The 26065-nt window shown below is 51.5% G+C and overlaps 1 long non-coding RNA gene and 1 other non-coding gene across 2 annotated transcripts; both read right to left on the bottom strand.

Moving 5' to 3' along the window:
• Nucleotides 1–8778: 8778 nt before the first annotated feature.
• On the bottom strand, nt 8779–10407 carry LOC115945709 (uncharacterized). Its single transcript, XR_004079978.2, has 2 exons — nt 10274–10407; nt 8779–8925 (listed from the first exon to the last, which is right to left on the bottom strand). It is a non-coding gene; the product is annotated as an uncharacterized lncRNA (long non-coding RNA).
• On the bottom strand, nt 10044–10223 carry LOC115945716 (small Cajal body-specific RNA 16). The gene has a single exon (XR_004079983.2). It is a non-coding gene; the product is annotated as a small Cajal body-specific RNA 16 (non-coding RNA).
• Nucleotides 10408–26065: the final 15658 nt, after the last annotated feature.

Consider the following 26065-nt stretch of genomic DNA (forward strand, 5'->3'; position numbering starts at 1 on the left):
CCTGCTCCTATTCACTGGCACTTTTACATGCAAAGCAGGATTTGGGATCGGAGGCCTGGCAATTAGACTCCAACCTGGCAGCTGCAAGTGGAACAGCTGGAGGTGTTATTTTTATGGGATATTAATTGACTCCATGAAAAACCCTGAGCCCAGCGAACAGAGAGCACCAGGGAGCCGCAGTGCACAGCCACATGACAGGGGCTTAGCGACAGAAAGAGATAAAATAAAGGAGAGAGCCCAGTCTCCTAAAGCCGATTAGTTATAGCAATTTCTCCAAAGCTAAATATAGGAAATAGAAAGAATCCTCCCCCATCTTCATCTCCGTTGGCGGAGATGAGAAAGCACAAGGAAGGAGATAGAAATTTCATTTTTCACTTAACCCCCTCGTGGGCTGCAGAGAGAAACTGCTGCTGTAGTGATGCTCCAGCACTTAAACCCACATTCCCCTGGCAGCTAACCCTTTCCTGCCACTAACAAGTGCAGCTGCAGTTGCTCCAGCCTCAAAGCCTCTGAGCAGTATCACCGTGCTGGACAAGCTCCCAGTGCCAGCCCAGTGCCTGGGCATGGGCATGGCTGGGCCAGAGTGGTCCCCAGCACCTCTCTGCTAGGCACAGAGGGGTGAGCTGGCAAAGGGCAGAGCCTCCCCTTTCCCAGACACTGTTTGCCTCTCTGCTAAGGGGTTGAACCACCCACACTGCCCCAAAGCAAAGCAGGAGAGAGCCAGAACTGCTGCCTCCAGTTCTCCTTCCTCCCTGCAGCTAGAGACAGACAAGGCTTAGGGACAGAAAAGCCACCAGTGGCCAGAGTAAGGAAAAGCCCAGGGTGCTGGTGGCAGCAGGAAATGGACCCAGACCATTGCCTCAGCAAAACCTCCTGCCCATCTCCTTAGACCTCAGGCAAATAAATCACAGGCAGCTCCAGCAGAGATGCTGAGAAGCTGGGAAACCATCAGAGCATTTCAGATTTATGGGAAATTAATTTAGCCCCTGTCTGGATGCTGACAGCCCATAGTGCTGGCCCAGGGGTGGCCTCTGTTCAGGCCCTAGGCTTAACTTCTGGAAATAAATCAGCAGCCTACAGCAGGGGTGAAGAACAGCCTGTATCACTGCATCTGGGTATCGCCTGTGCTGGTAGCCATAGCACAGGAGGAGGCAGCAGGGATTCTGCTGCTGCTTTGAATCAGCCTTGCCAATACCTCGCCAAAACTCAGCCCAAGAAACCCCTTCCGTGCCAGTCCTTGTCAGCAGACAGGACAGCTCTATGTTCCACAGCCTCCAGCATGGGGATTTCTTCCAAAAGATGTGGGTTTTCCTGCTGTTACATGGCCTGTTCCCAGGAAGGTCCCCACAGCAGCATCAGCTTCATGCAGAGAAAAAGGTGCCAGGGGGACAGGAAAAGCCCCAGAAGAGGGTTCCCATGGGAAAGGCAGGGCTGGGTACCCAACTACAGGGACACATCACCTTTCCCCTCACCCATTAATTCAGCCACACCATGTCTGATGACTGTAGCTGCAGTTTTGCATAGGTCCCATGTCAGCTGCAGGGTCCTCCTATGAAACCTTTAACTAGGGCATGGGGCCTACAAACCTGCTGCCATGGGGAGGAACGCAGCATCCACTGTGTGACCCTGCTCACTCTTGGGGAGATGCATGTTGCTCGTGCATCCACAGGTCTGGCATCACCACATCTCCCCAGGCTTTTTTCCCTAGTAAGCCTCAGTATATGCCATCTGTGCTACCATCACACCTCTCCGTAAGATCCAAAGTTGTGGATAGACAATACTTTAGGGACAGAAGGGAAAGAAGCTTCTTCGAGAGGGTGTCACCACAGGTGACCTTGGTGGAGAGCACAGAGCTGCAGGCAGCCCCCGGCCTTGTGAAAGTCTTTGGCCTCCACAGTGACAATTTCCTTCCCAGCTGCTCTATCCCACACAGCCGGTGGGACGACTCCGTACAGCTCATGATGCGACGTGATTAGCAAACAGATGATGCATTTGCACCAGGAAGAGGAAAAAGAAGAGATGAAAAGAAGAGCAAGGCAAGAAAACAAGCCACATTTGGGGATAGAAGCAGGCAGCAGTGAGCTCTTTAAAAACCTGCTGAGGAAAGCACTTGCACAGCACATGGTTTGGGCAGATCAATGAAGCTGCAAAGTGGCCTGCTCCTGGCAGGCACACAAATCCACTTTCTAATGAAATTTACAGCAAGCAGAATCTAGGTCACTACTCGGAAGCATTCAGTTTATTCCAGGCAGCTTTTTAAATATTGAAGAAATAGCTGTCAAATAAAGCCTGCTCACCCCTGGCTGGAAGGTCCAACTTGGAGCCGTGGCAGGTTTCTTAGCTACAGCTTAAAGAAATGCCTGTTTTTAAGCTTTCTTTGATTGCCCCCTCCCTTCATCATCACAGCACAGTGACTGAAATTAACTCCTGCCATGGGGGGAATGAAGGGCCCAAGTGATGCTCAGGCTGAACCCAGCCCACCCTCATCCCTTCCCATGGCTGGGGCAGTGAGACCCACGGCTGTCCCTTCAGCAGGAAACGCAGGACTATCTGCTGCGGAAGGAAAACCATTACAGCAAGACCTAAAACCAGCTCTCAAGGGAGCAGCTGAAGGCAGCCTCTTAGCACAGGTGAGCCTTCTGCAAAGGCTGAAGTGGGAGGATCTGGGCTGGCCCAATGGTCATGAGCACCATTCCCAGAGGTCACGCTTTAAGAGAGCTGCTGAAGCCTCTTTAAGAGTTGGAGAGGGAGGAAAGGTTGGGAGCAGGCAGCTTTCCAGCTGTTTACCTCGCAGAAGCAGCCCCAACCCCAGCCCCACGCTCTCAGTTCCTGTACAAAGCAGAGCAGGAACACAGACATTTCCTCTTCCGACAATGCAAAGTCCAATGCTTTGCATAACACGCTGGCAGCATTAACCAATCCCTGTCCCAGCTCAAGGTCCAGCCTGCCAGGCACAGACCTCAAAGCATTTCGAGCCCAAGGACGATGTGGAAGCAGAGGGGAGACAAGGAGGTGGTCTCAAAGCACAGCCGGGGATGTGGCTGCACAGCACTGGGTCCTGGCTGGCTCTTGAGGACTGACCAGAGGAGAAACAACGTGGCCTCACACCTACAGGGGCTGAGGGCCCAGTGGGAAGCCACCTCCACAGCAAGGCCCTTGCTGGGATGTGCTGGGGAGGTCAAAGCAGTTTTCCCCTTTGCTCACAGACTTGTCCTGCCTTGGCATCTCCCCTTCTGTGAGGTCTGGCTTTCCCCTCCCAGCCCAGCCCAAGCACTCAGGGTTTGTCCTGTCTGAGTTTAGGTAAAACATGGGTGCATATGCAAACACCTCCGCCTCCTTCCTCCTTGTTTTTCACTTGCACACATAAACATCCATTTCATGCTCAGCTGATGGAGGATTTGCTTGGCTGGATTACAGCCCTGGCTGCTGCTCTGCTGCTGGCTTTGCACCAGGATCTGGCACTGGAGATGACACTCGGTCTCTGACCTACCTTCCATCATCCCTCCTGGGCTTGGCTGAGCACAGGATGCTTGTGCTGGGCACCAGTGTAGAACCACCCACTACAGCTCCGCTGTGACCCTGGCTCTGCTCAGCCCTGGGGCTGTGAGCAGTGTGTGTGTGTTTGCCCTTAACTCACATGGTGCCCACTCAGCTGGGTCACAGTTTGCAACAACACCCTTGGATAGAGAACCCCACAGGAGGGCTCAGGGCACTGGGATTTGAGTCCATCCCATGGCCAAGGGAATGGCACTTTCATCCATCCTCTGCTCCCAGACACCCACAAGCTTTCATGCTCTGCACCCCTCTCTGCTGCAGGAGCCACCAGGTCCTTCTCCCCCTCAGTCCCAAGGGGCTGCCCTCTTGCTTAGGGAACAGGGCACATACTTTTAAATCAAGAACATTGTGCACAGACCAGTTAAAACCAAATAAGAAGGGGAGAACACAAAACAGATCCCAGCACAATCAAGGGAGCTCCACAGAGCTGCAGGGTTTACTTCCACATCTTTTTTTTGACCTCTTGGCCAGTCCCAGGTTTTCTATTCCACAGGAAATTCCAATGCCAAAAAAGCTCAAATCAGGCCAGATTAAGAGGGTTTGGGGTCGGGTTTTTCTTTGCAGAAATTTTAAAGGACAAAGCTGGAATTCTAGAGCACTGAAATGAGAATCAAAAACTGTAGGAAGGAACACTCACAGCATCATCATGCCCTAACCTTCCTGTACCCAGGCAGCATCTTCCAGCCTGGAGACTCACAGGAGGCAGCCAGACTGGAGCTCTGTGACAAGGATTCATTTCTTAGGAGAAAAACCTTCATCTCATCAGTAAAACCATCCCCCCTCCCCTTAAACCCTGCCTGGAAGAGAGAATAATTGTTCAGCCTGGAGGACGAGTTTGATGTGGAAAATGAGGGGAGGAGGCTGGTTCTGGCTTGCCCTCCATGCCTTCTGGCTGCTGAGGAGGGAATGGTTCACCCCTAATTCAAGCTGGGCCTCTGGATCTGAAGACAGCGTTTGGATGGCACAGAGGACCTGCAGTGCCTGCTCCAGCCAAGCAAAAGCCATCAGCCCTGCACTCAGTTTTACCCAGAGAAGCCCACCAGCCCACACCAGCTTCTATTAAACTGATTTTCCTCCTTTTCCACTTAGCAGGTCCTGATTAGTCTGAAAAGATGATGAATGTGGCTGCCCTGGCCCAGCAGGTTATACAGACTTTATCAAGCACAAACCTTATCAGGCTGTGCTGGCGGGTGGCAGAGCTGTGTGTGGCACAGCTGTGTGTGGCACTATCCATTAACACTGGCGTCTGCAAGCACAGCAGAGAGGGCACTTGCAGCTTTACTGCACCTGCAACCAGGGCTCCCCAGTGGAAAGGCTTTTTCTTTAATTTTCCTTTTATTCTGTTATGGAATAAATGAAGTTATTATAGAGAATTAGTATCCTGGTCCAGGAGTCCTGACCTGAAGCTTTACTTCTCTCGAAAGACATTAGGCATTCAAATAGGCTGAAAAGCCAAGTTGTTCCCCATGGATGCTACCATGCCACGGCTGACTCTCACACATGGCAGTGGCATCAAAACCCTGCCATGGGCTGAAAGACCTCCCTGTCAGGAGAAGGAATCAGCTGCATGTCAGAAAGGACAGCATTTCCCACACCCCAAGTGGCTGATCCTGCATTCAGTGCACATAAACCCATTTCTGTGACGAAGCTGCAGCGCTGCTGCCCTGGGGAGTGATTCTGGCAGAGCTCAGGGCTGATGTCACCTTCAGCACTGAGATCTCCAGACCCTCGAGTCCCACAGAGTTTTCCCTTGAGGAAAGAACCACTTGTGTGGCTCAAATCAGATGGTTGCAAGCAGTGTCCGTGCTCAGTGCCCTGGGTTTCTGTTGCAGGATGGATCCCAATCTCCCCACAAAAACACAATGCACAGAACTTTTCCCCAAAAGCCACGGATGCGCCGAGCATGAGCTCACCAGTCAGCAATGGAGGAACTGAGAAAGCTGTGCACGGGCAGCAGGCTAGGACAAGCAGAGCCTGGAGCTCCCCGACCCACAGAGCTGATGTAAGGGCTTGATGCTGCCAAAAGGCAGAGGTCTGGCTCACCCAGCACCGACCGGGACCTTCAATAGTCCTTAATCCTTACCTCCTTAATCCAGCAACAATCCATTGCTTTTATGCCAGGTGAGTGAGCTCCATCAGCTCCCTGTAAGGAGAAGAGCCAGCCTGGGCTGGGCACAGTAAGTGCTGCAGCTCAATTCCCCTAGAGCAGCTGTTGTTCCCATATCCTGGAGGAGCCAGAGGAACCGTGTTAGGGCATAGGGTGAAATGAGCAGAGAAATCCCATGTGCTGGGAAGCATGGACACAAGAGCACAAGGGAAGAGCAGATGGGAGCTGAGCTGCCTGGGGCTGGAAGAACAGGACTGGTGCTGCAGCAGTGCAGTCCACCCAGCCATGCAAAGGATTTGAGCTGCTCCCATCCATTTGGAGGCTGGCAGAGCTGGAGAGACCCTGTGGCCACATGCGGCTCTGGTGTGCGGAGGTAAGGCACCGTGCTGCTCCAGGGCAGGGTCACACAGCTCTTGAAGGGCCACCAAGGCTCAGCAAGCAAAGCCTTGCTCCAACAAAGCACACTTCCTCTCATCCCGCAGGGAGCGGGTCCAAGCAGATACCTCCTTGCTCCGGGGACTCGTGTGCTCCCGAGATGAGCTGTTCTTACCGCGCAAGAAGGAACGGCTCTGGCATGAACAAGTGCATGGCTCGACCTTATCGCAGGGCACAGGGTGCGAGTGATGGACAAGGCTCCTCCAAACAATTACTCATGCTTGGAGAGGTTGTTTGCAACACCACGGAGTCACAGTGGTGGCCAAAGCACTTGGAGCACAACCTTCTCCACAGCTGGGGGGGGGAAATAAATGGTGTGTGCTTGGAGAGCTGGGGCAATGCACTGGTTCAGGGCCAGACCATGTCTGGGTGCAGCTTACGCATGGACACCCACCAGTATCCCGCAGCATCTCTCCAGCTGCTCTCACATTGCCCAATACCAACCTGCTGGGGATGTGAGGCCTGGCTCTGACAGAAAAGACAAGCTGTTTGCCACTGCCCACCTTCACATAGGCAAGAGACAGCAGTGATGGAAAGGGGAACAAGCACCTTGCTGACCACAGGGTTTAAAATTATTTCCCTTCTGGGAGAGCCTGGAGGTAACCACAGCAGGGATTAATTTTGCCCAGTTAGTGAGCAAACCTAGTAAAACAGCACAGGCTTCAAAGCATGCATTCAATACCAACACTGCCTGGGGTGCTCACCTCCTCTGGCTTGGCATGAAATTCCCTGTTGCTATTTACAAGGGTCACAGCAGGTTCCTGTTGTAGGAAAACCAAATGGGCAACTGAGAAGCAAACTTGGGCACACAAATCTTGCAAAGACTGCAAGAGGCTCTGGAATAAGCAAGAGGGGACAGGGGATGCATCATGATGCTCCAGACAGGCACAAGCCACTTTCACAATGCAATCTGGGTCACTCCTGCTGATAAATAAGCAAGAACCTTAAGCATGATTTGCAAGTTACACAGCCCCAAATATCCAGCTGACCCACTTGTAGGTGCATTGTGCTTTCCTCAAATTAAGGTTCTTTACAATCTCTAATCCACTTTGCATATGGGTTAAGCAGAAACCTCAGCACATCAAGCTGATGGAGGCTGGGTCCTGCCTGTACCTGTCAGCCTGAAGGAAGCTTTTACTGTAACAGTGCTTCTAGTGCAAGTAATGACTTCAGCTATCGACTGTTTTCACAGCAAGACCCAGGAGAGGCACCAGGATGGGCTGGGGACCACTATGGCAACCCTGTGCATATGACAGTATCCAGAAACAACATCCCTCAGGAGAAGCTGGGGAAAAGCTAATTTTTCTTAAAGGCAAACAGAGACTTGCTCCTTGCTGACCCACTCTGAACTAAAGCCTCTTGAGACAACATTATTATTTCTGCAGAAGCCACAAGGTCAAAAAGATGTAGGATTTCCTTGGAAACAAAGCAAAGGCACTAAAGGCATCATGGGAGCATCCTTCCCACTGGAACCCCACCTCCTCACCTTCGGCCCATGAGCACCACCCCATTTCAGCTGGCTCTCCATCACTCTCCAGCCAGTCTCCACCCCAACAGCCCCCAGTAACAGACATCATCCTTCAGGCAAGAACTGCTCCCCTCTTGGATGTAAAGACCGAACTTCAGAATGTCCACAGACCCCACCTGCTACCAGCAGCCAAAGAAGAGCCTATGTTCCTCCACATCTCAAGCTGCAGCAATCCTGTGCTCACAAAGTTGCCTGTCTCTCCTTTGGGTTCCACTTCTCAAGCACTGTGAGTGCTGAAGCAAAGCCAGCATCGCTGGCTTTTATTCTGCTCAGGAATTCAATCTTAATGGGACACTCAGAGGCAAAATTTAGCAAGGAAGAAGTCCTGTATTTGGCCAAGGAGCCACCATGGCTGAGCAGCTTCTGTTGCACTTCTAAGAGGGCTAAGCACAGGGAGCACACACACCCAGCAAGCAGCATGAATTCACCACGTTTCATACCACACTGGCCTCAGGCTCAGCCCTAACAAAGCTGTAAATGGAGTGGAAACTCCCTCTACCTGAGAAGGAGCTTTTTACACTGCAAGTGAGAAACTACTGCTTGCTGTTAGCAAGGGTACATTTTACTATGCAGGCAGGCAGAAAGGGAACATTACATGTGCAAGCAAACCCTTCAAGCAACCTTTTCCAGGTATCCCAATGGAGTTGGGTACTAACTGTATCAAACCTGCAGCAGAGCTGCCTCCCTGGATGCACACACACACAGCAGTTCCTGGCTGCACGCAGGACAAGCTGATGGTTGTGTAATGCACAATCTGGGCTGCTGGCAAGGCACAGAGCAGGATCTTCAGCAGGAACCTAATCCCAACAAAGCCTCGCTCCCTGCACATCCGATTAGTCTCCCATTTTCCCGTTTCAATGAAGACAAACCATTCCATGGAGCTCCACACCCTCTAGTGGGCATTAGGGCTTGGTACACTGAGGAAATGCTCTCGAACCCAGCACTGCTGAACTCAAAAGAGTAAATTGCCCCTCCAGATCCCCAGAGCACATCCAGCCAGCACTGCACACCATCAGCATGTCTGCCCCAGGCACAAATCACAAGTGTCAGTGCAGTAGCTTTACACACCCACTTGCCTGGATTCACACTTGCAGCACATTGAAAATGTTTTTGCTTTGTTCACACACAATAGCAAGTATTAAATCTCAAGAAGTCAACTTTGAGAACTGGATTTTATTCATGCTTACCATCTAGCTAAGCAAAATGACTTTGTATTACCTAAAAACACCATACAGCTGTAACCAGACTGCAAGAGCAGCACTCTCACCATCTTGCAGAATGGATCTTCTGGTCCAGCCACCTGAAAAGAAACAACCAGGGTGTTCAGACACAGCAAATACACTGCAGGGAAGCTGGGCACAGGTATCAGAGGTGCTCAGTGTGGACATGAGGGAGTCAGATCCCACCAGGCTGCAAGTGCTCACATGTTAATGGAAATGAGAAAACGTGTTAGTTTGACACTTAGTTGACAGGAAAATCCTCAGTCAAATAACTATGTTTTAAAAATTAAGACATTTCAAGCTGATATTTACTCCCAACCTTGCCCTCCTTTATCAGAAACCTAAAATGTTTCAAATATAGTAACATTCAGAGCATTTTTGCCAGGAGCCTGGATCATAGCACACATCTCCCCCGCTCCCCTTCCTATGTGCTTCTGAGCTGTGAGCCCAGCTGTACAAGAAAAACCAAACAGTGAAGAAAACCACAGATACACAAAAGAGCATAGTACAACTTTGTTCAGCCTGGAGAAGAGAAGGCTGCATGGAGACCTCAGAGCAGCCTTCCAGTATCTGAAGGGGGCCTAGAGGGATGCTGGGGAGGGACTCTTCCTTAGGGACTGTAGTGATAGGACAAGGGGTAATGGGATAAAACTTAAACAGGGGAGGTTTAGATTGGATATAAGGAATAAATTCTTTACTGTTAGGGTGGTCAGGTACTGGAATGGGTTGCCCAAGGAGGTTGTGAATGCTCCACCCCTGGCAGTGTTCAAGGCCAGGATGGATGAAGCCTTGGGTTAGATGGTTTAGTGTGAGAAACAAAGCAAAGGCACTAAAGGCATCATGGGAGCATCCTTCCCACTAGAAACCACTGAAGCCCATGGCAGGGGGGTTGGAACTAAACGATCTTAAGGTCTTTTCCAACCCAAACTATTCTATAACTTCCAACAAAGCCATATGATTTGCTTGAGTAAAGAAATCACATTAACAGTCCCTACACTGTGGGGGGACAAAGTTTTGGAATTAAAATAATGCCTAGTGATAAATCAGGTGGAAAACGTATGAGCAAGACACCTAAGTTCTGGTTTTCACACCTGTGAAACTCGCCTGTGAAGGAAGCACAAGATCAGTTTCATTGTTCTAGGTCAGTATACATGAAACCACCGGACTGTGAAGCTGTTTGTCCCTGCCCTGAGGGATTTCTTGTTTGCAGTATCATACATGACCATCAGAAAGCTGCATGGATGCTCACACCTGTTACTGCACAGGAGGGACCCCGCAGGGAGCCCGCCTGGGAGCTGATCTCGGGCACAGGGCCAGGCTGGCTGGTATGAGAAGGGACCTGCTGGCCCCAAAGCCCAGCAGCCCTCTCCCAGCCCTGGCACATCCCTCTTGCCTCACCCCCCCCCCCACCTTGGGGTTCTCCCTCACCTCAGGGATGGATCCACTCGGGGCTGATGAAGTCCTGCGAAGCATCACAGATAGAACAGCGCCGGTTTGAGCCCCCATGAGACACACTGCACCCCCCTCCAGCCCTGCAGCCCCACACGGGCTCAGCACCTCCCACAGAGGGACCACAACCCGACCTGTTCCCTTTCCCAGCTTCCCAGCTCTCCCCCCACAATTGCGACTCCCGCCCCGCACCCCATGGCCTGCCCCCCTGCCCTCACACCCCCCCTCCTCCCCGCTCCTCAGGCCTCCCTCGCACCCTCTCCCCACACCCCCATTTCCCCCACATTGCCCCCCACATCCCGCATGGTCCCAGCCCCCGCTGCGCCCCATACACCCCAACCCCGACCCCAGCCCAAGGCCCGGCACCGCCGCCGCCCGCCATGAGGCCTCTCACAACCGGAAACAGAAAGGCCGGAACTCCACAGAGACGCAGCCCAGCCCAGAGCGCCTCGCAGCCACTTCCGGCCTCTCGCGGTCCTCCCGACACTGCCTTAAAGGGCCAGCGGCGTCTGGAGCCATCGCTATGGCAACGGCAGGGCCCGATCCGGCCCCGGGGGTGCGCTGCGGGTCCGGTGGAGTCCGCGCACCCCCGCCGGGTCCGCACAGCGGGGAGCGGCTCCCGGGCACCGTGAGACAGCCGGGGTGAGGGCCCAGGGCCGGGGAGTGGGGCACAGGAGCACCCGCGGGGTTTGTTTTGTGTTCCCCGAAAGGTGAAAGCTCCGCACACGGGGGGGCCCAAGCTGAAGCGGCACCAACACACCCAGTGCTGAGGTGTGCTCTGCTGATGGTGGATTTCAACATGAGCCAGCTTGTGCCCGGGCAGCACCAGTGCGGCAGCAGGGCCAGGGCAGGGATTGTTCCCCTGCACTGGGCACTGGTGAGGCCGCACCTCGAATCCTGTGTTCAGCTCTGGGCCCCTCACTACAGGAGAGACCTTGAGGGGCTGGAGTGGGGACAGAGAAGGGAATGGAGCTGGTGCAGGGCCTGGAGCGCAAGAGATGGGGAACGGCTGAGGGACCTGGGGGGTTCAGTCTGGAGAAGAGAAGGCTCAGGTGGCACCTGATGGCTCCCTACAAGTGCTTGACAGGAGGGGCTGGGCTCTGCTCCCAAGGAACAAGGGATGGGACAAGAGGGAACTGCCTCAAGCTGCACCAGGGCAGGTTTAGATTGATACAAGGAGGCACAAAAGCACAAAATATAATCAGTTCCAAGTAATGATAAGTTTGATAGCTTTGTAATGGAAAATAACCACGGTGCCTGAAGGTAGCTGACATAGTTTCAGGTCCTCAGGACCTTAGTACAAAAGGTGTAAGAAAAGCAGAATGGAAAAACAGGACCTGGGGATGGGGAGTATCTGGGACTAGCAGATGACCAGGATGGGAGCAGTTAAACTAACTGGTAAGTAGAAGGACAGGATGATTGCTGTGTCTGTAATGTTAATTAAGCTGGGAAAAGTAGACGACCCTTAAAGACCACCCTCACATTTTTGTATGCATGCGGGAAACTTTCTGGAAAATGATGCAATATTCCCAGTGACCATATAAAGATGCCCTGTATAGCAATACGGGGACACACCTTAGGAGGAGCTATCCCCCGTGTCTCCCAGCTCCGCAATAAAGAATACCTGCTGTCAGCTTGAAACTATTGGCGAGTTTGTTCCTGGAGTTTTCTCCGAATCAAGATGGAGCTGAGGAACAATTCCTGCCCCAGAGGGTGCTCAGGCATTGGAACAGGCTGCCCAGGGCAGAGCTGCAGTCACTGTCCCTGCAAGTGCTCACACACCGTGGAGACGAGGCCTCAGTACCATGGGGCAGTAGTGGCCTTGGCAGGGCTGAGGAGCAGTTGGACCAGATGAGCTTAAAGGGCTTTTCAAGCCTTGTTGTTTCTAGGATTCTGGGCAGTTCACTCTGGATTGTGCTTTGCTTTCAGTGGCTCCGACAGCTCTGCTCCTGGTGAATTGGGAAGGGCTTTCCAGCATGAATGGAAGTATCTCACTGGTGAATTTAATCACAAATTTCCCTCAAAGATATTTTGGTATAAATAACCAAACAGAAGAAAACTACTTTAAACACGCATGCAATGGCTTTCTCCCTGGTGGCTCATTCAAAATGAATAAGCCCTTAGTTTTACTCCTGCAATAAAATGTTTTAAAAGACCTTTTATAAAATATACATAAAGGTCTGAATCATAGAAGTAAACCTGGATGGGAAGAGCAGCTGGTAAAGCTGCTAGCAAAAACCCTGGCTCTCAGGTCAGCCATAAAACCTCAATGTAGCCTCTTGGTGCTGGCACATCCAAGTGAGGGGCTCGAATGACATCTCCTCATCCCAGCAGCCCCACACTATGAGCCCCACACTCTGAGGGCAGATCAGTCCCGGTGGCTGAGCAGGTAATTCAGTGCTCTGACCTTCCACCAGCTGGTGACGTGCTGCCTGTGCACGGCTCAGAGCCTGCTCTGAATGCTGAACTGTCCGTTTGCTTGTGATTTTTCTTCTGCTGTTTCTACATATGCAGGCAGAGTGTTCTACAAATGCCAGTGAACGTCTTTGCAGCCCCTGCGGAATCAGAGGTCACGATCCCCATTTTACACACAAAACTGTGATGCAAAGGGATGAATGAAAACATAATACCCACAGAGCTGAGGAGCTGACTCTGCAAAACCTGCTTCTGCGCTGTATGGGTACAAAGCCCTTTCCTTCTGCCCCTTGACCAGCAGTCACAAATGGAGGGATATTCCCATCTCCCAACATAGCCCAGGTTTTCATGGGTTGCTGGTTTAATGTTAGATTTGGTAATGCTCAGTAGTTTTTGGGTTGGTTTGGGGTTTTTTTCCTTTATTGGTGTCAGAATCATAGTACCACAGAATTCCAGGTTGGAAAGGACCTCAAGGATCATCTGGTCCAACTTTTCCAGGCAAAGCATGGCCTAGACTAGATGTCCCAGCACTCTGTCCAGGCAGATCTTAAAAATGTCCAACACTGGGGAGTCCACAACTTCCTTGGGGAGATTATTCCAGTGGCTGCTTGTTCTTAGTGTAAAAAGCTTTCCTCTTGTTCCAGACAGAATCTCCCCAAGAGTAACTTGTCCCCATCACCCCTCTGCTTTTCCATGGAACTCCTTGTGAAAAGGGAGTCACCATCTTCTTTGTAGCAACCCTTTGTATACTAGAACATGGCATGAAGGAATCCAAGGTGGAAGAGCCTGAGGATGGACCCTGGAACCTTGTGTGCAATGGCCACGTGGCACTCCTTGCAAGGCCAGGGATCAGCCAGTCAGCCCTTGGGCACCCTCACAAAAGAGGTGGACTTTTCCAACTGAGTGAGAGGAGCTTGAGACCCTCACAACTTTGTTTAGCATCAGCCCCACAGGGAGGCTTGGGGAGCAGCCAGGCACTCTGCTCCAGACACCCCATTCCCTCCAGTGCAGCACGGCAGGGCACACACGTGCAAAGCCTGAAATCAAAACCATCCCATGACTGATGTGGCAAATGGTGCAACCTGCTGTGAAGCTTTGCTGTGGCCCCTTCCCCTCACATCCCTTCTGTGATCTCTCCTCTTCATTGCAGCACTGCTGAGAGGAGCCACAGGCCTGCACAGCCGCCCAGCACCGACCAATGTGCTGTCATGTAGCCCTGCCCTTTCATTGTTCCTGGGTATAATGCTGCAAGGGCTGCAGCCAGCTCTAAATGTGTGTACCTCATTTGTGCAGCTGAACCTGTGCCATCTGGCTGATGGCAGGGACAGCTCTGAAAACAAACTAATTCTTCTTTTCCTTTCTGATAAAACATTACCTCTGTGAGATTTACACACTAGATCGAGCATCAACCTGAATTATCTCCCTCTTCTTTTTCTCCAGGGAGCACATAATAGGTAGATCCATCCATCCGTCTGCTTTGTTACACGTCGCCCAGCTTGGCAGTGTTTCTGTTGCTATTAAACCATGCTCATCCCCCTTGACATTTAAAAGGCCATTAGATGATTACTGTCACAGTCTTGTACGTGGTGCCTTAAACCAATTCTCTCCTTCTCTGCTCACCGATGATGGATTTGCTAGTTTATGCCATAGTAATTTGTTTTCCTCATGCTGCGCTCCAGCAAAATGCTTTCACTGTCAGATGTGGTTTTCTGTACAGCCCTTCCCTGTGGTGCCATGTGAAAACTGAGCAGCTCTGGGCAAATCAGAGCTGCCCTGGCTTTCAACAGCATTAGCAAAACAAAATAGCATAAGCCTTTGGGAGCCTGGTCCTGCCGGGATTGAATCCTCCTGTGTTCGGAGTCGGAACACAGCAGACTGCAGTGCTGTGGTTTGTGTTGATGGGGCCATTGGCTACCATGGCTGCAGCATACCCCATGGGATGCATGGATGTTGGCTCCATGCAGGATGTGGCTCCTGAGAGCAAGGAGTTGAGGCTTTGTGCCTGTCTGGGAGCAGAGAGTGGGAGGCACCATCAGCTTGAGAGTTTGCAGCTCATCCGTGAGGTCAGCACACATGGGGACAATGTGCACACCTGAGGGGTTGCTGCCACTGGAGCTTTTCCAGATCTGCAATGGGGAGAAACACTTCAGTGCACCAGTTCCTGAAAGCAAAGTCCATTTTGGCCTCTTCTGCTTTCTATTGGCAGTATCAGAAACACTGACGATGGTACCCAGCTCTGCTGGGCACTGGTGGGGAGTTCTGCCAGAAAGTTGATCTCGTACATGTCCAGACATTGAGTTAAATAGGTAAAAACATTGACCAGAGAGCTTGAAACATAAAGGTGTCTTGGCCCATTCCACACCTGGAAAATGTGGCCAGCAGGGATCAAAATGCAAGTGTCTCCCTGGGATGGAGAATGTCAAGGCTGGTCATGGTGGTTGATGTCACCTGAACATCTGAGCCCATGGCACTCAAAGCACCCATGCGTATCCCATCATGGGCCTGCAGAGCTTCTGAACTGAAAGCTTGGGGACATCTGGCTTAACCTGGAAAGCAAAGTGAACATTTCCTACTCCACAGTACTCACTTGTTTGTAGAATTACTCCCATCAACATCTCCCCTGTTCCCAGTCTCCTGCTGCAGAGAAGGTTGATGAAGTTCATGTATCTAATGAATTGCTACTCAAACCCACCTGCTTGTAGAGAAACATCCTCGACTAAATCCAGCTGTGCTGGGGAAAGTTGTGTCTCAGGCCCTTGTCACTATCCCCAGCTGGAGGTTCCTCTCCATCAACCTGCCAGCAGGGCAGCTTGTGTGCACAGTTCAGATGGAGCCAGCAGGGCTGGTGCCCTCCACAGCCAATAAATGTGAGAGCAGGTGACCCAATGAAAGCGGTGGCAAGCGTGCTGCTTATAATGGCACATCCACACTGCTGCCTCCCTCCTGCCAGGGGCTTTTTGGAGTGATAACTCATTGTGGCAAAATTGCTGCCAGATCCAGTATCGTGTGCTTCCCTGTTATTAGCTGGACCAGGTATTATTTATCCTCCAGCAGACAGCATGGAGCTGCCAAGCATTACATCATGGAGCTTGAGTAACTCCTCAGGCGCAGAATAACCATGCTCAGCCCCAAGATCCTCTCTGCTGCCTGATGGCTCAGCGTTGCTGGCATGAACTGTCTGCAGAACACCCTCAGACCTCTTCATAGACCTGAAACAAACCCCAGATTGGGATGGGTCCTCCACAAACTGCCCTACCAGCACATCCTCAAGGGTAGCAGTGTCCATGTCAGAAGCTGGTGTGGGATGCTAACCCTTACAGCAGCACACCTGGATCTCAGGGGTGGTGTTTCTTGGCTGTGTGCATGTCTGCAGGCCAGGACTCAATGCCAGCAGTTATTCATCTGATCCTCCCCAGAAACCTGTGTGACAAGGGCAGCTCTGGAGGCTGTCCCCTGTCCCCAGCCAGGCACTGCCACCACTCACAGAGCCCCCCTACCCCTAGCTGCCTCTCCCTGCCCTGATGAGCTGTTCCATGCTATGCTTCCAACACAGGCACCTCTGATGAGTTGGTGTCCTTTGCAGTCTCCTTCTGTTGCATTCCTATGGAGTTTGGCCACTTTGCATAACAAACACACAGTATAAACCGGCCACATCCATATCTTATTTTCACTTCAGGCTCTAATTACCTCATTTTGACTCTAACTTGCCTTTGCAAATAGCTGGAGCTTAGCATTCCCAGGATATCGCCTTCCCGGATCCCCAGGGCTGTGCTCAGAGAGCCCAACATCCATCTTACTTATGGCTGCCAGAGAGCTCCTGCTTTTCCTGCCGAAGCAATTATCAGCTCTGCCACTGCTGCCCAGCACAAATGGACCCAGGGAAGAGAGAAAAACCCATGCTGAGGCAGGAGACAGACCTGCATGGCAGCCTGGGGAGGCAGGGGGGCTCTTCTGCATGCCAAGAGGGAAACCAAGGCAAAACCAGCCAGGGCTCTGGCTCTCTGTGGTAGATCCATGCTGCAGATCTGGGTTCCTGGTGCCACCCTTGTCTCACTTCAGCTTGCACAATTTCTCCCGAAATGCCAGATGCACTCAGGGAGGGTTTTGTAGATGGAGGAAGAGGAGAGATGGCTCCAAACCCTGGTCTCTTCTCTGGTCTCTCCATGCATTCCATTTCTCCTCCTCCTACACTGTGGCTAAACCCTGTGTTAAACCTCTATAATAAACCTATATATGTATAAACCTATATACTCCTACCTGCCGCTCTCCATGATGGCCCCACTGACTGCATCCCTTGCCCCCTGTAGGGCACATATTGGGCTCATCTCTACAAGTTTCAGAATCCCTAAAGCCCCACTTCTCAAAGCGCAATTCTACAAATGCAGATGAGGATTTGCAGGAAACCAATTGATTCACAGGGTTCATCCTTTATTTTGCCAGATAACATCAGTTCAATGCCTCCTTATTTCTGCTTTGTGAGAGCAATATAAACCACTTAAGTACACATACAAGATAGACTAATCCATAAGTGCTTATGAACTGTTTGATTTACAGAGGCATCTCTATCTTTGCCGAGTATCTCACAAAGTTATCTATTATTTAGCAGTAAATTAAAGCGGAGGGTCTGTGATTTTCAGCAACAGGAATTAATATCCCAGCACTCCTTTGTACCATCTATGTCTATAATTTACAGCACTGAAATCAGCCAGATAGAGCTGCGACACAATCCCTTTTCCCTTCTCCCTTGTTACCTCCTGATTACTGCTGCACAGGGGGAAGTAAAAAATGGACTCACAGGAGAGATGCTCGAGGCAGTGAAGGATAGTTTTAAATTAAAAGTCCAGGTTTTGCGGCTCTCAGGGGATCTCCTTTGCTTCCCACACACATCACTTATGGATAATCTATTGAACCTGCTGCAGTCTTGCCTTGAGACTGCTGATTTTGAACCTCGATGCTCAGGGTTGAACAACAACAACAACATGATGGTTATTATTACCTGCAAGCCTTGCAGATGCATACTGTGGGATGCTTTGCCCACTCGCTCACAATGCAGGGGTGGCCACAGCACCCACAGAGCTGGAGCAAGTGATGACTATCCAGAAACATGAGTGACAGCAAGGGCAGAGCTCTTCCCCCTGAAGCTCCATGGGCTCATAGAGGCGGTGGGTGATTTTAGGAACAAGGGAGGGGAGTCACATTGGAGAGAAATATGTCCTTTGATCTGGCAGCCCCTTCGTTTGGGTCGGGGCCAGCTCACTGCCAGCAGCCTTGTGCCACGTTCAAGCACAGTAACAGCATCAGGACGCTTTATGGGCTGTGTCGGGCTCTGATTGATGCGAAGAAGGTAATAATTTATAGCAATCTCATGTACTACAAAGGCAAAACATGTCCTTCTTGGATGTAGCCCTGCAAGCCGCAGGGATAACTCAGCTCCAGCAGGCAGAAAATATGAGAAGAGCAGAAAAATGACCTCAAATTTTCTTGCTTGGCTTCTCTGGAAGAAGGAGAGAGATGAGGCCCTGTAGACACCTTGCTGGTGTGGGTCGTGTCCTGGACAGCCTGGACAAGTGCCCAGGCTGTACCAGGGTTCTGAGCCCTGCCTGCAGGCACCACCACTGCCAGGCACCCATCATGCTGCCTCCACCATCGGAGCTCAGTTCTGGGGCCCCTAAAGCAAGAGGGATGTGGACCTGCTTGAGCAAGTCCAGAGGTCACAAAGATGCTTCAAGGGCTGGAGCAGCTCTGCTCTGGAGCCAGGCTGAGAGAGCTGGGCTGGGGCAGCCTGGACAAGAGAAGGCTCCTGAAGGGGAGACCCCAGAGCAGCTCCAGTGCCTAAAGAGGATGCAGGAAACCTGGAGAGGGGCTTGGGACAAGGGCCTGCAGGGACAGGACAAGGGGAATGGCTTGAACCTGCCAGAACAGGGGAGACTGAGATGAGCTCTTAGGCAGAAGCTCTTCCCTGTGAGGGTGCTGAGGCGCTGGCACAGGGTGCCCAGAGAATCTGTGGCTGCCCCATCCCTGGCAGTGCTCAAGGCCAGGTTGGATACAGGGGCTTGGAGCAGCTGCTCCAGTGGAAGGTGTCCCTGCCTGTGGCAGGGGCTGGGGCTGGAGCTGGATGATCTTTAAGGTCCCTTCCAAACCAGTCTGGGATTCTATGATTCTAAGAACCAGGGTCTCCAGCCCAGTAATCCTGTGTCATTGGACAGGATGTGACACCCCATCACCTTCTTTTCACCATACTCACTTGCTGCGGTTCCCCAGGCAGCCGAATTTCATTTCTTAGCTAAATTAGAGCGTGCCATTTATCTTGCAGCAGATCAGATAAAAAGGGAGGAAGATCATCAGGAAATTCAGCCTTTAACAAGTCACGCTTTGCCCCTTTCTTCTTCTCTATGTAGAGAAATTTCCAAGGAGAAGCTGCTGCAGTATTATTTGTCTTTGTTTTGAGGAAGAAAAGCAAGCTGATTAAAAGCAAACAGAAGGCAAGAGCTGTGGAGTCCCAGAGGCTCCTTTGCAGGAGTTCAAAGGGAGAAAATAAAAGGAATAAAAATATGGAAGAATTAGAGCAAGACATTGAAGCTTTGAAGATAGATCAGTTATGGATGGCTTAAAACACACAATAATTAGCGCTGATAGCTACAATACCTGAAGAAATGGGGAAGAACTGTTTGCTTCATGCACATCAAATCCTTCCAGGGATGCTTGTGCCAGCAGGCTTATGGTCCAGGCACTCCTGTTGTTGCCAGCAGCATCTGCGCGTCTCAGCTGAGCCGCAGCGGTTGGGATAAGGGTTATCATGAGGAAACACACTGCTGCACTGCTGGGGACTGAGCCTCCCCTTGCACCCTGCCCAGGGCAGGAGGGGGACAGCAGCACCCTGTGCTCCTCCCAGGGCCTGCGCTAAGCCCTGGTGATGTGACCTGGAGGTGGAGATAAGGTGGGAGAACAAAACTCCTCCATGAGGGCTGGGAGGCACCTGAAGCTTATCTCCTCTGTGCCTGCTGGATGAAGATTACAGGCTTTTATTTGCTTCTTCCCAGTGGCAAATTAGAGAAGAAAGAGAACTAAGGAAGAAACCCATCCTGCATGCAGAACATGAGCCTCAAATAAATATCACGGCTATGTTATCCCATTAAAAAAGCATTTAGCTTCAAGCCTGGAACACCTCAGGCCTTGCAATGCTGGGCTCTGACTGCACTGAGCAATGGGAATACATGGATGCCAGCTGCTCTTGGCTCCCACCTCCTTGGCAAGCTGCTGCTTCTTAGTGCAGGAATTTTGTAGCAGAGCCACTTGGCTCCAGGTCTGCCCAGGACTTAATTTACTTGAAAATCAGTAAATTAGATCAGGTATCATTGTAGATCAGGTGCATGGGCATGGAGGGGGTCCCAGCTCCTTAAGAGTTTCACCTTTCCCTTAGGAGTGGGGTCAGGTTCCCCTTGCTCTGCTCCTCCTGCCATGGAGCTGAGAACGGGGCTTGTGAGCTGCTAACTCCTGTCCTTGCTGTGCAGAAAAGGGATGGCTGGACCGCTGTGATCTGATAGTCCTCCTAGGGCAATGAATCAACCAAATCACTAGCAGCTGAATGGGAGGGGACCACTTTCTTGAGTGCACACAAACAACCAGAGCACAGATAAGGATGTTCAGTGGGAAGAAAAAACCCAGGCAGATTCCTATCAAATAATGTGCTCCTGTAGAAGCAGTTCTGAGCAGCGTGGGGGATGAGTTGGGCTCTGTGGCACTTGTAGAGGGAAGTTCAGAACAGTGTAGGTTAAACAAAGCTGTAGAATTGTGTTAGCACTGCAACAAAGTCAATGAGGTTTTGGGGCTTGTTTGGCGGAGGAAGTAATGTGAGTCCAAGGGTCAGGTCCAGCCCCAAGAGCTCATTCACCCGCAGGCATTGTTGAGGATGGATTGCACTGGGTGACTGCACCAGTTCAACAGACTGGGTTTGTGGGTCCCAGAGCAGCATCATCCCTTGTCCTTGCTGGGGTTGTATGTTCAGGTGGCGTCACCCACCTCTACTGGGAGAAATCCACTTCTGTGGAATTGGGCACATCTCAGCCCCTAACCTCAACATCATCATAGAATCCCAGCCTGGTTTGTGTTGGAAGGGACCTTAAAGCTCATCCAGTTCCAACTACTGCAGGCAGGTTAAAGCCATTCCCCTTGTCCTGTCCCTACAGGCCCTTGTCCAAAGCCCCTCTCCGGGTTTCCTGTAGCCCCTTTAGGCACTGGAGCTGCTCTAAGGTCTCCCCTTCAGGAGCCTTCTCTTGTCCAGGCTGCCCCAGCCCAGCTCTCTCAGCCTGGCTCCAGAGAAGAGGCAAAAATATGCTGGCATAAGCCACAACAGCCACAGAATCCCCCCATCCCCTTGGAGCATCTTCATGGCCTCCTATGTACTCACTCTAAAAGGTCCACATCCTTATTATTTTCAGCACCCCGGAGCTTCCTTTCCTGCTACTACTTTTCTTTACCCCTTTTACAGCTTTTAGCTCAATTTGAGCAGATTGAGGCTGACCCAGGCTGGCCCATCATGGCAAAGCTTTTCATTCCTTTAGATGGGAAATACGTGGGAAACCCTTGTGACTGATGCCCCAGTAGCAGGTTGCAGAACCCTTCCTTGCTGAGGAGGGCAGCCATGCTCCTGGCTGCAGGAGGAGCAGGGAGAAGGGTGACAGAGCAGGTAAGTGGAGCCAGGGAGGTTTGCTGTTATATTTAAGAAGCCCTGGAGTGAGTCTTTTCACCCTAGACAATACATTTAAAAAGCCTTTTCATGCTGGACTATTCAAGGACTGCTGCCGTGTGCCTTGGATTAGAAAACGTATTTCTCCTATATTCTTTGGCGCAAAGGAGGATGAAGCTCTCCCCCTCATAATCTCAAGGTAAAATGACCGAGTCGGGCAGGCACATGGGTTAAGGCCACGCACCCCCTTCCCATCTCAATGTCCTGATCTGCAGAGCCACGCTAGTAGCAGGGACACCAACTGCAAGGTCCCTTGCCTGGAGTGTGCAGCAGGAGAGTGGCTTTCCCCGGTGGGTGGCATCCCACGGGGGACGGGGACCTGCATGAAAGGCTGCACCCCTCTTTTTAGCTTCAAGCAGCTGCCCCCTGCGAGCTCTTAAGCGTCCCCATTGCCACTAGATGTCAGTGAAGACTGGAGCTGGGGCTTGGCTTGGGAAGGGCTGATCCTGGCTGCAGTGCTGGGGAAGGAAAAGTGGGGTCCTTGGGTATGGGCATCCCACTGCAAGGCGTGGGGACACCTACCGTGACCTGCCACCTGCAGGCACGGGTTCAGGGGCTTCCCACACATCAGAGATGTGGGGTAACCTCCCAGCCTTATGGACAAGGGCATCAGGAATCCCCATTTCCCAACCTTGGCTCTAAGCTGACAGAATCCTTAAGCAGAGTGTTGTGTGAAAACAGCATGGGAAATTAATCGGGCGGTTTCTTTGAAGGATGCATGGCTTGTTAGTGTGCAGGTTGGGGTGGGATGCACAGCTTCTGATGGAGCTGCATGGATCATCCTGCAGGCTGGCATGGGGTTAGCTGTACCCCGAGCCTGTGCTCTGCACGATACCCAAAGCCCTGCTACAGGCAGTAGTGCATCAACTATTTAACATCACCCTAAGAGCATTCCCTACTTCCTAAGTCAACTGTTTAACATCTTCCTTAAAGTATCCTTCCCTTTCCAAATCTTGATAGATCCTTTGCTTTACCACTGTAACAGCTTAAAGCTCCTCCAGCTCCAACCCCTGCCACGGGCAGGGACCCCTTCCACTGGAGCAGCTGCTCCAAGCCCCTGTGTCCAACCTGGCCTTGAACACTGCCAGAGATGGGGCAGCCACAGCTTCTCTGGGCACCCTGTGCCAGCGCCTCAGCACCCTCACAGGGAATCACAGAATAGTTAGGTTTGGAAAGCACCTTAAGATCATCCAGTTCTAACCCCCTTGCCATGGGCAGGGACACCTCACACTAAGCCATGCCACCCAAGGCTTCATCCAAGCTGACCTTGAACACTGCCAGGGATGGAGCATTCACGACATCCTTGGGCAACCCATTCCAGTGCCTCACCACCCTCACAGTAAAGAATTTCCTCCTTATATCCAATCTAAACTCCCCCTGCTTAAGTTTTAACCCCTTGTCCTATCACTACAGGATATAATGCATAAAGCACTCCTGAAATAACAGCTTAATCTTCAGCAGCTCCATCAGTCCTGCTCCCAGGCTCCAGTCACTCCTGTTATTGGGAACAGGTAATAAAACCCCAGCCACCACCACCAAATCCCTGGTGCTGAGGAGGGCTGGGGGCTGCCTCCGAATTAACTGCATGCACAAAACCAGCTCTTAGGCTTTCTGAAGCCTTCTAAAGAGAATTAAAAGGGAATTAAGTTGCTCACTTCAGCTCAGCCAGTGCAAATAAACCTTCAGCTGTTGGATTAGCAGAGCAGGAGCAGCAGCTGCTGGAATTCCTTTCTTTCCGGTTTTGTTATTTTTTCCCCCTTTTCTTTTTAATTCACGTCATTCAGGGCAATAGAGTGTCAAACCAGCCTGGATCTTCTCCAAGGAATCTCTGCTTTCGCAGCCATGATACTACTGTTTTCATTCCTCATGGAAATAAAGGACAAAAAAACCCCAACCCAAAACCCTAATCCCAGTTCACACTGGTACCTTGTATCCCCATGAGAGTCCTATGCAGAGATCATTTTTCATATAACATTGGACTCAGCAGCATACTGGGCACAGAAAGAGATGCTCTCCCCCCATCTCCATGTGGTTTGCTCTGCACCGTTGAGCTCATGCTGCACCCGACATGAGTGATGAGCCCAAGAAGGGAATGAACGATCAAGTATCTGCTGCTTGCACATGGAAGTGAAGAGTAGATTGGCTTCATGAATCCATGAACCCCCATGGTCCCTGAGCACCACTGCATGGGTCTGTGACCCGGCAGCATTTGCAGAGCAGGCAGGATGGCAGCTGGGAGGGATGGTCCCTTCACTGGGGCAGGTGAGTGAATGTGAGCAACCTTCATCTGTGCACCCAGTGACTCCAGGCAGCAGGCAGCAGCCAGCTGGATTGTGCCTCAGTTTCTCCAGCTGAGGAAATCCTACTTGTTTGGCCTTACAGTGCCTAAAGGGGCTGCAGGAAACCTGGAGAAGGGCCTTGGACAAGGGCCTGTAGGGACAGGCCAAGGGGAATGGCTTTAACCTGCCCAAGGGGAGACTGAGCTGAGCTCTTAGGCAGAAGCTGTTCCCTGTGAGGGTGCTGAGGCGCTGGCACAGGGTGCCCAGAGAAGCTGTGGCTGCCCCATCCCTGGCAGTGTTCAAGGCCAGGTTGGACACAGGGCTTGGAGCAGCTGCTCCAGTGGAAGGGGTCCCTGCCTGTGACAGGGGTTGGAGCTTTAAGGAGCTTTAAGGTCTCTTCCAACACAAACCAGTCTATGTTAAGAAAATCTATGTTTTTTACAATGCATGACTGGAAATTGACTTGCAAATCTGCCAGTTATATACACACACGTATATATATATATACACATATCTATATCTATCTATCTATATAAATATGCACACATACACACATATATATGCTATCTGTAGTGGCAAGAGGAGGAATTTCAGGCTAAGATGCAGGACACCCCCTCCTCCCTACACACTGCATCTGCAGAGCTAAGCCTGAGCAGAAGGCAGCACAAGTAGCCAGAGAAGTGTCTGGGCTTGGGCAGAAGCTGAGTGCCAGATCCAAGCAGGGTTCAGAAGGTCCCTGGAAGCTTTCATCATCTGTGTTGGGCTGGAAGCAAATGTTCTGCAGCACATCAAGGGGTGCTGCATTCCTACTCTTCCTGAGTGCAGGTACTAAAACGCCAGCTGAAGAAGCCCAGCTGGTGTCCCTGAGAGGGCAAATGTTGGAAGTGTTAAGCAGAGCCTTGAACCCCCCAGTGTCAGTAAAGCCATGGGTGATGGGGGTCCCCACAGGTCAGGTTTATCCATCTCCAGCTTCCACCAACAGGATCCAGCTTCATTGCAGAGCCAAACCCCACACCCAAAATGAGAACCATCACCTTAGCTTGGCCAATAGTCATCTCCCAGCTGCCAAATTGGGATCTAAGGCCAAAACCAAGCATAAGGAAGGGGAGAAAAGATGGGTTTTAGTGGTTCTCACCTGGGTGAGGAGCAGTGGCTGTTCACTGATGTGAAGCAGCAAGGTACCAGGGACACGGGCACAGCTGAGCATATACAATCACTACCTGCAGTTATTAATTGGAAAATCTCCTATTTTGGTGCTTGCAAAGCTCTTTCAGGGAAGTTTCAGCAAAGGAGAGGTTATTCCTCCTTGCCTCGCTGCTCTGGGAGCATCCTGGGTGCTGTAAGTCAAATGGGGGCTTTGCTATGCTAAGGCACTTGGTGAATTGCCTGAGGGCACAGGATACCCACAGCTCCTGCTCTCTTTGGCTTCACAGCCCTGAAACAAAGACTGCTTTCCCCTGCAGTGCCCTGGGTCTTTCCCAAAAGGGTATTCCAGCTGCAATCAGTGCTGCTCTCTGCTAACCCCCCCGTTTGTCCGAGAGATTTTCCCCAACACCAGCCCAAAGGAGAGTCTCAAAGACAGGCAGGGCAAACACATTTGGAAAATACACAGGTAAATGCCTGCTCTGGATTAAGCAGCCAGCATCAGCTCTGCTTATGCCCACTGAGACCCTCCTGCTCTTCTCCTCGTATCCCTCCTGGTGCTGAGAGCCCCCCATGCCCCAAAAATGTGGGCTGTGGGCTGGCTGCACCACAGAAAAACCCTGCAAGAGTTCATGTGGTAGGTAAATCCTCATGGCATGGTCTGGATGCTGCTGCTGCCCAAATGCTCCCCCAGCATCTCAGGGGGTGGCAGCAGGGGACTGAACACTCAAATGAAGCAGGAGGATGGAGCTGACACTCGCTGTCTGGAAAGCTTAAACACACAGCATCTCTAGGCACAGTTAATGATCCTGATAGGTCAGCTCTCCACCCCAACCCTGTGTCCTGATGGCGAAGAAAACCATTTGTGCTATTAGCACTGCATTACTCAAGCTGAAGGCAAAGCTATCAACCAATATTCCTCTGATGGAGCCCGGAGGCAAGGGGAGGGATGAGTAATTTCAAGCCCAGCACACACAGGAGAGAGCTGGCAGGGAGAGAAGGTGGCAGAGCAAAGAAGACACAAATTCCCCTTGGAACATCATTGCTGAGACCAAAAAGTGCTGTGATTGCTGTGGAAAACATCCAGGGAAGGGCACACAGGAAGCCTGGGGCTGCGATCCCCATAGGTGCAAGCCAGGATCTGAATGGCTGCAGGACCATTACCCCAGGGCTTTAACAGAGGGATTC

Source organism: Melopsittacus undulatus, chromosome 11, assembly GCF_012275295.1.
Source record: "Melopsittacus undulatus isolate bMelUnd1 chromosome 11, bMelUnd1.mat.Z, whole genome shotgun sequence".
NCBI lineage: Eukaryota > Metazoa > Chordata > Aves > Psittaciformes > Psittaculidae > Melopsittacus > Melopsittacus undulatus.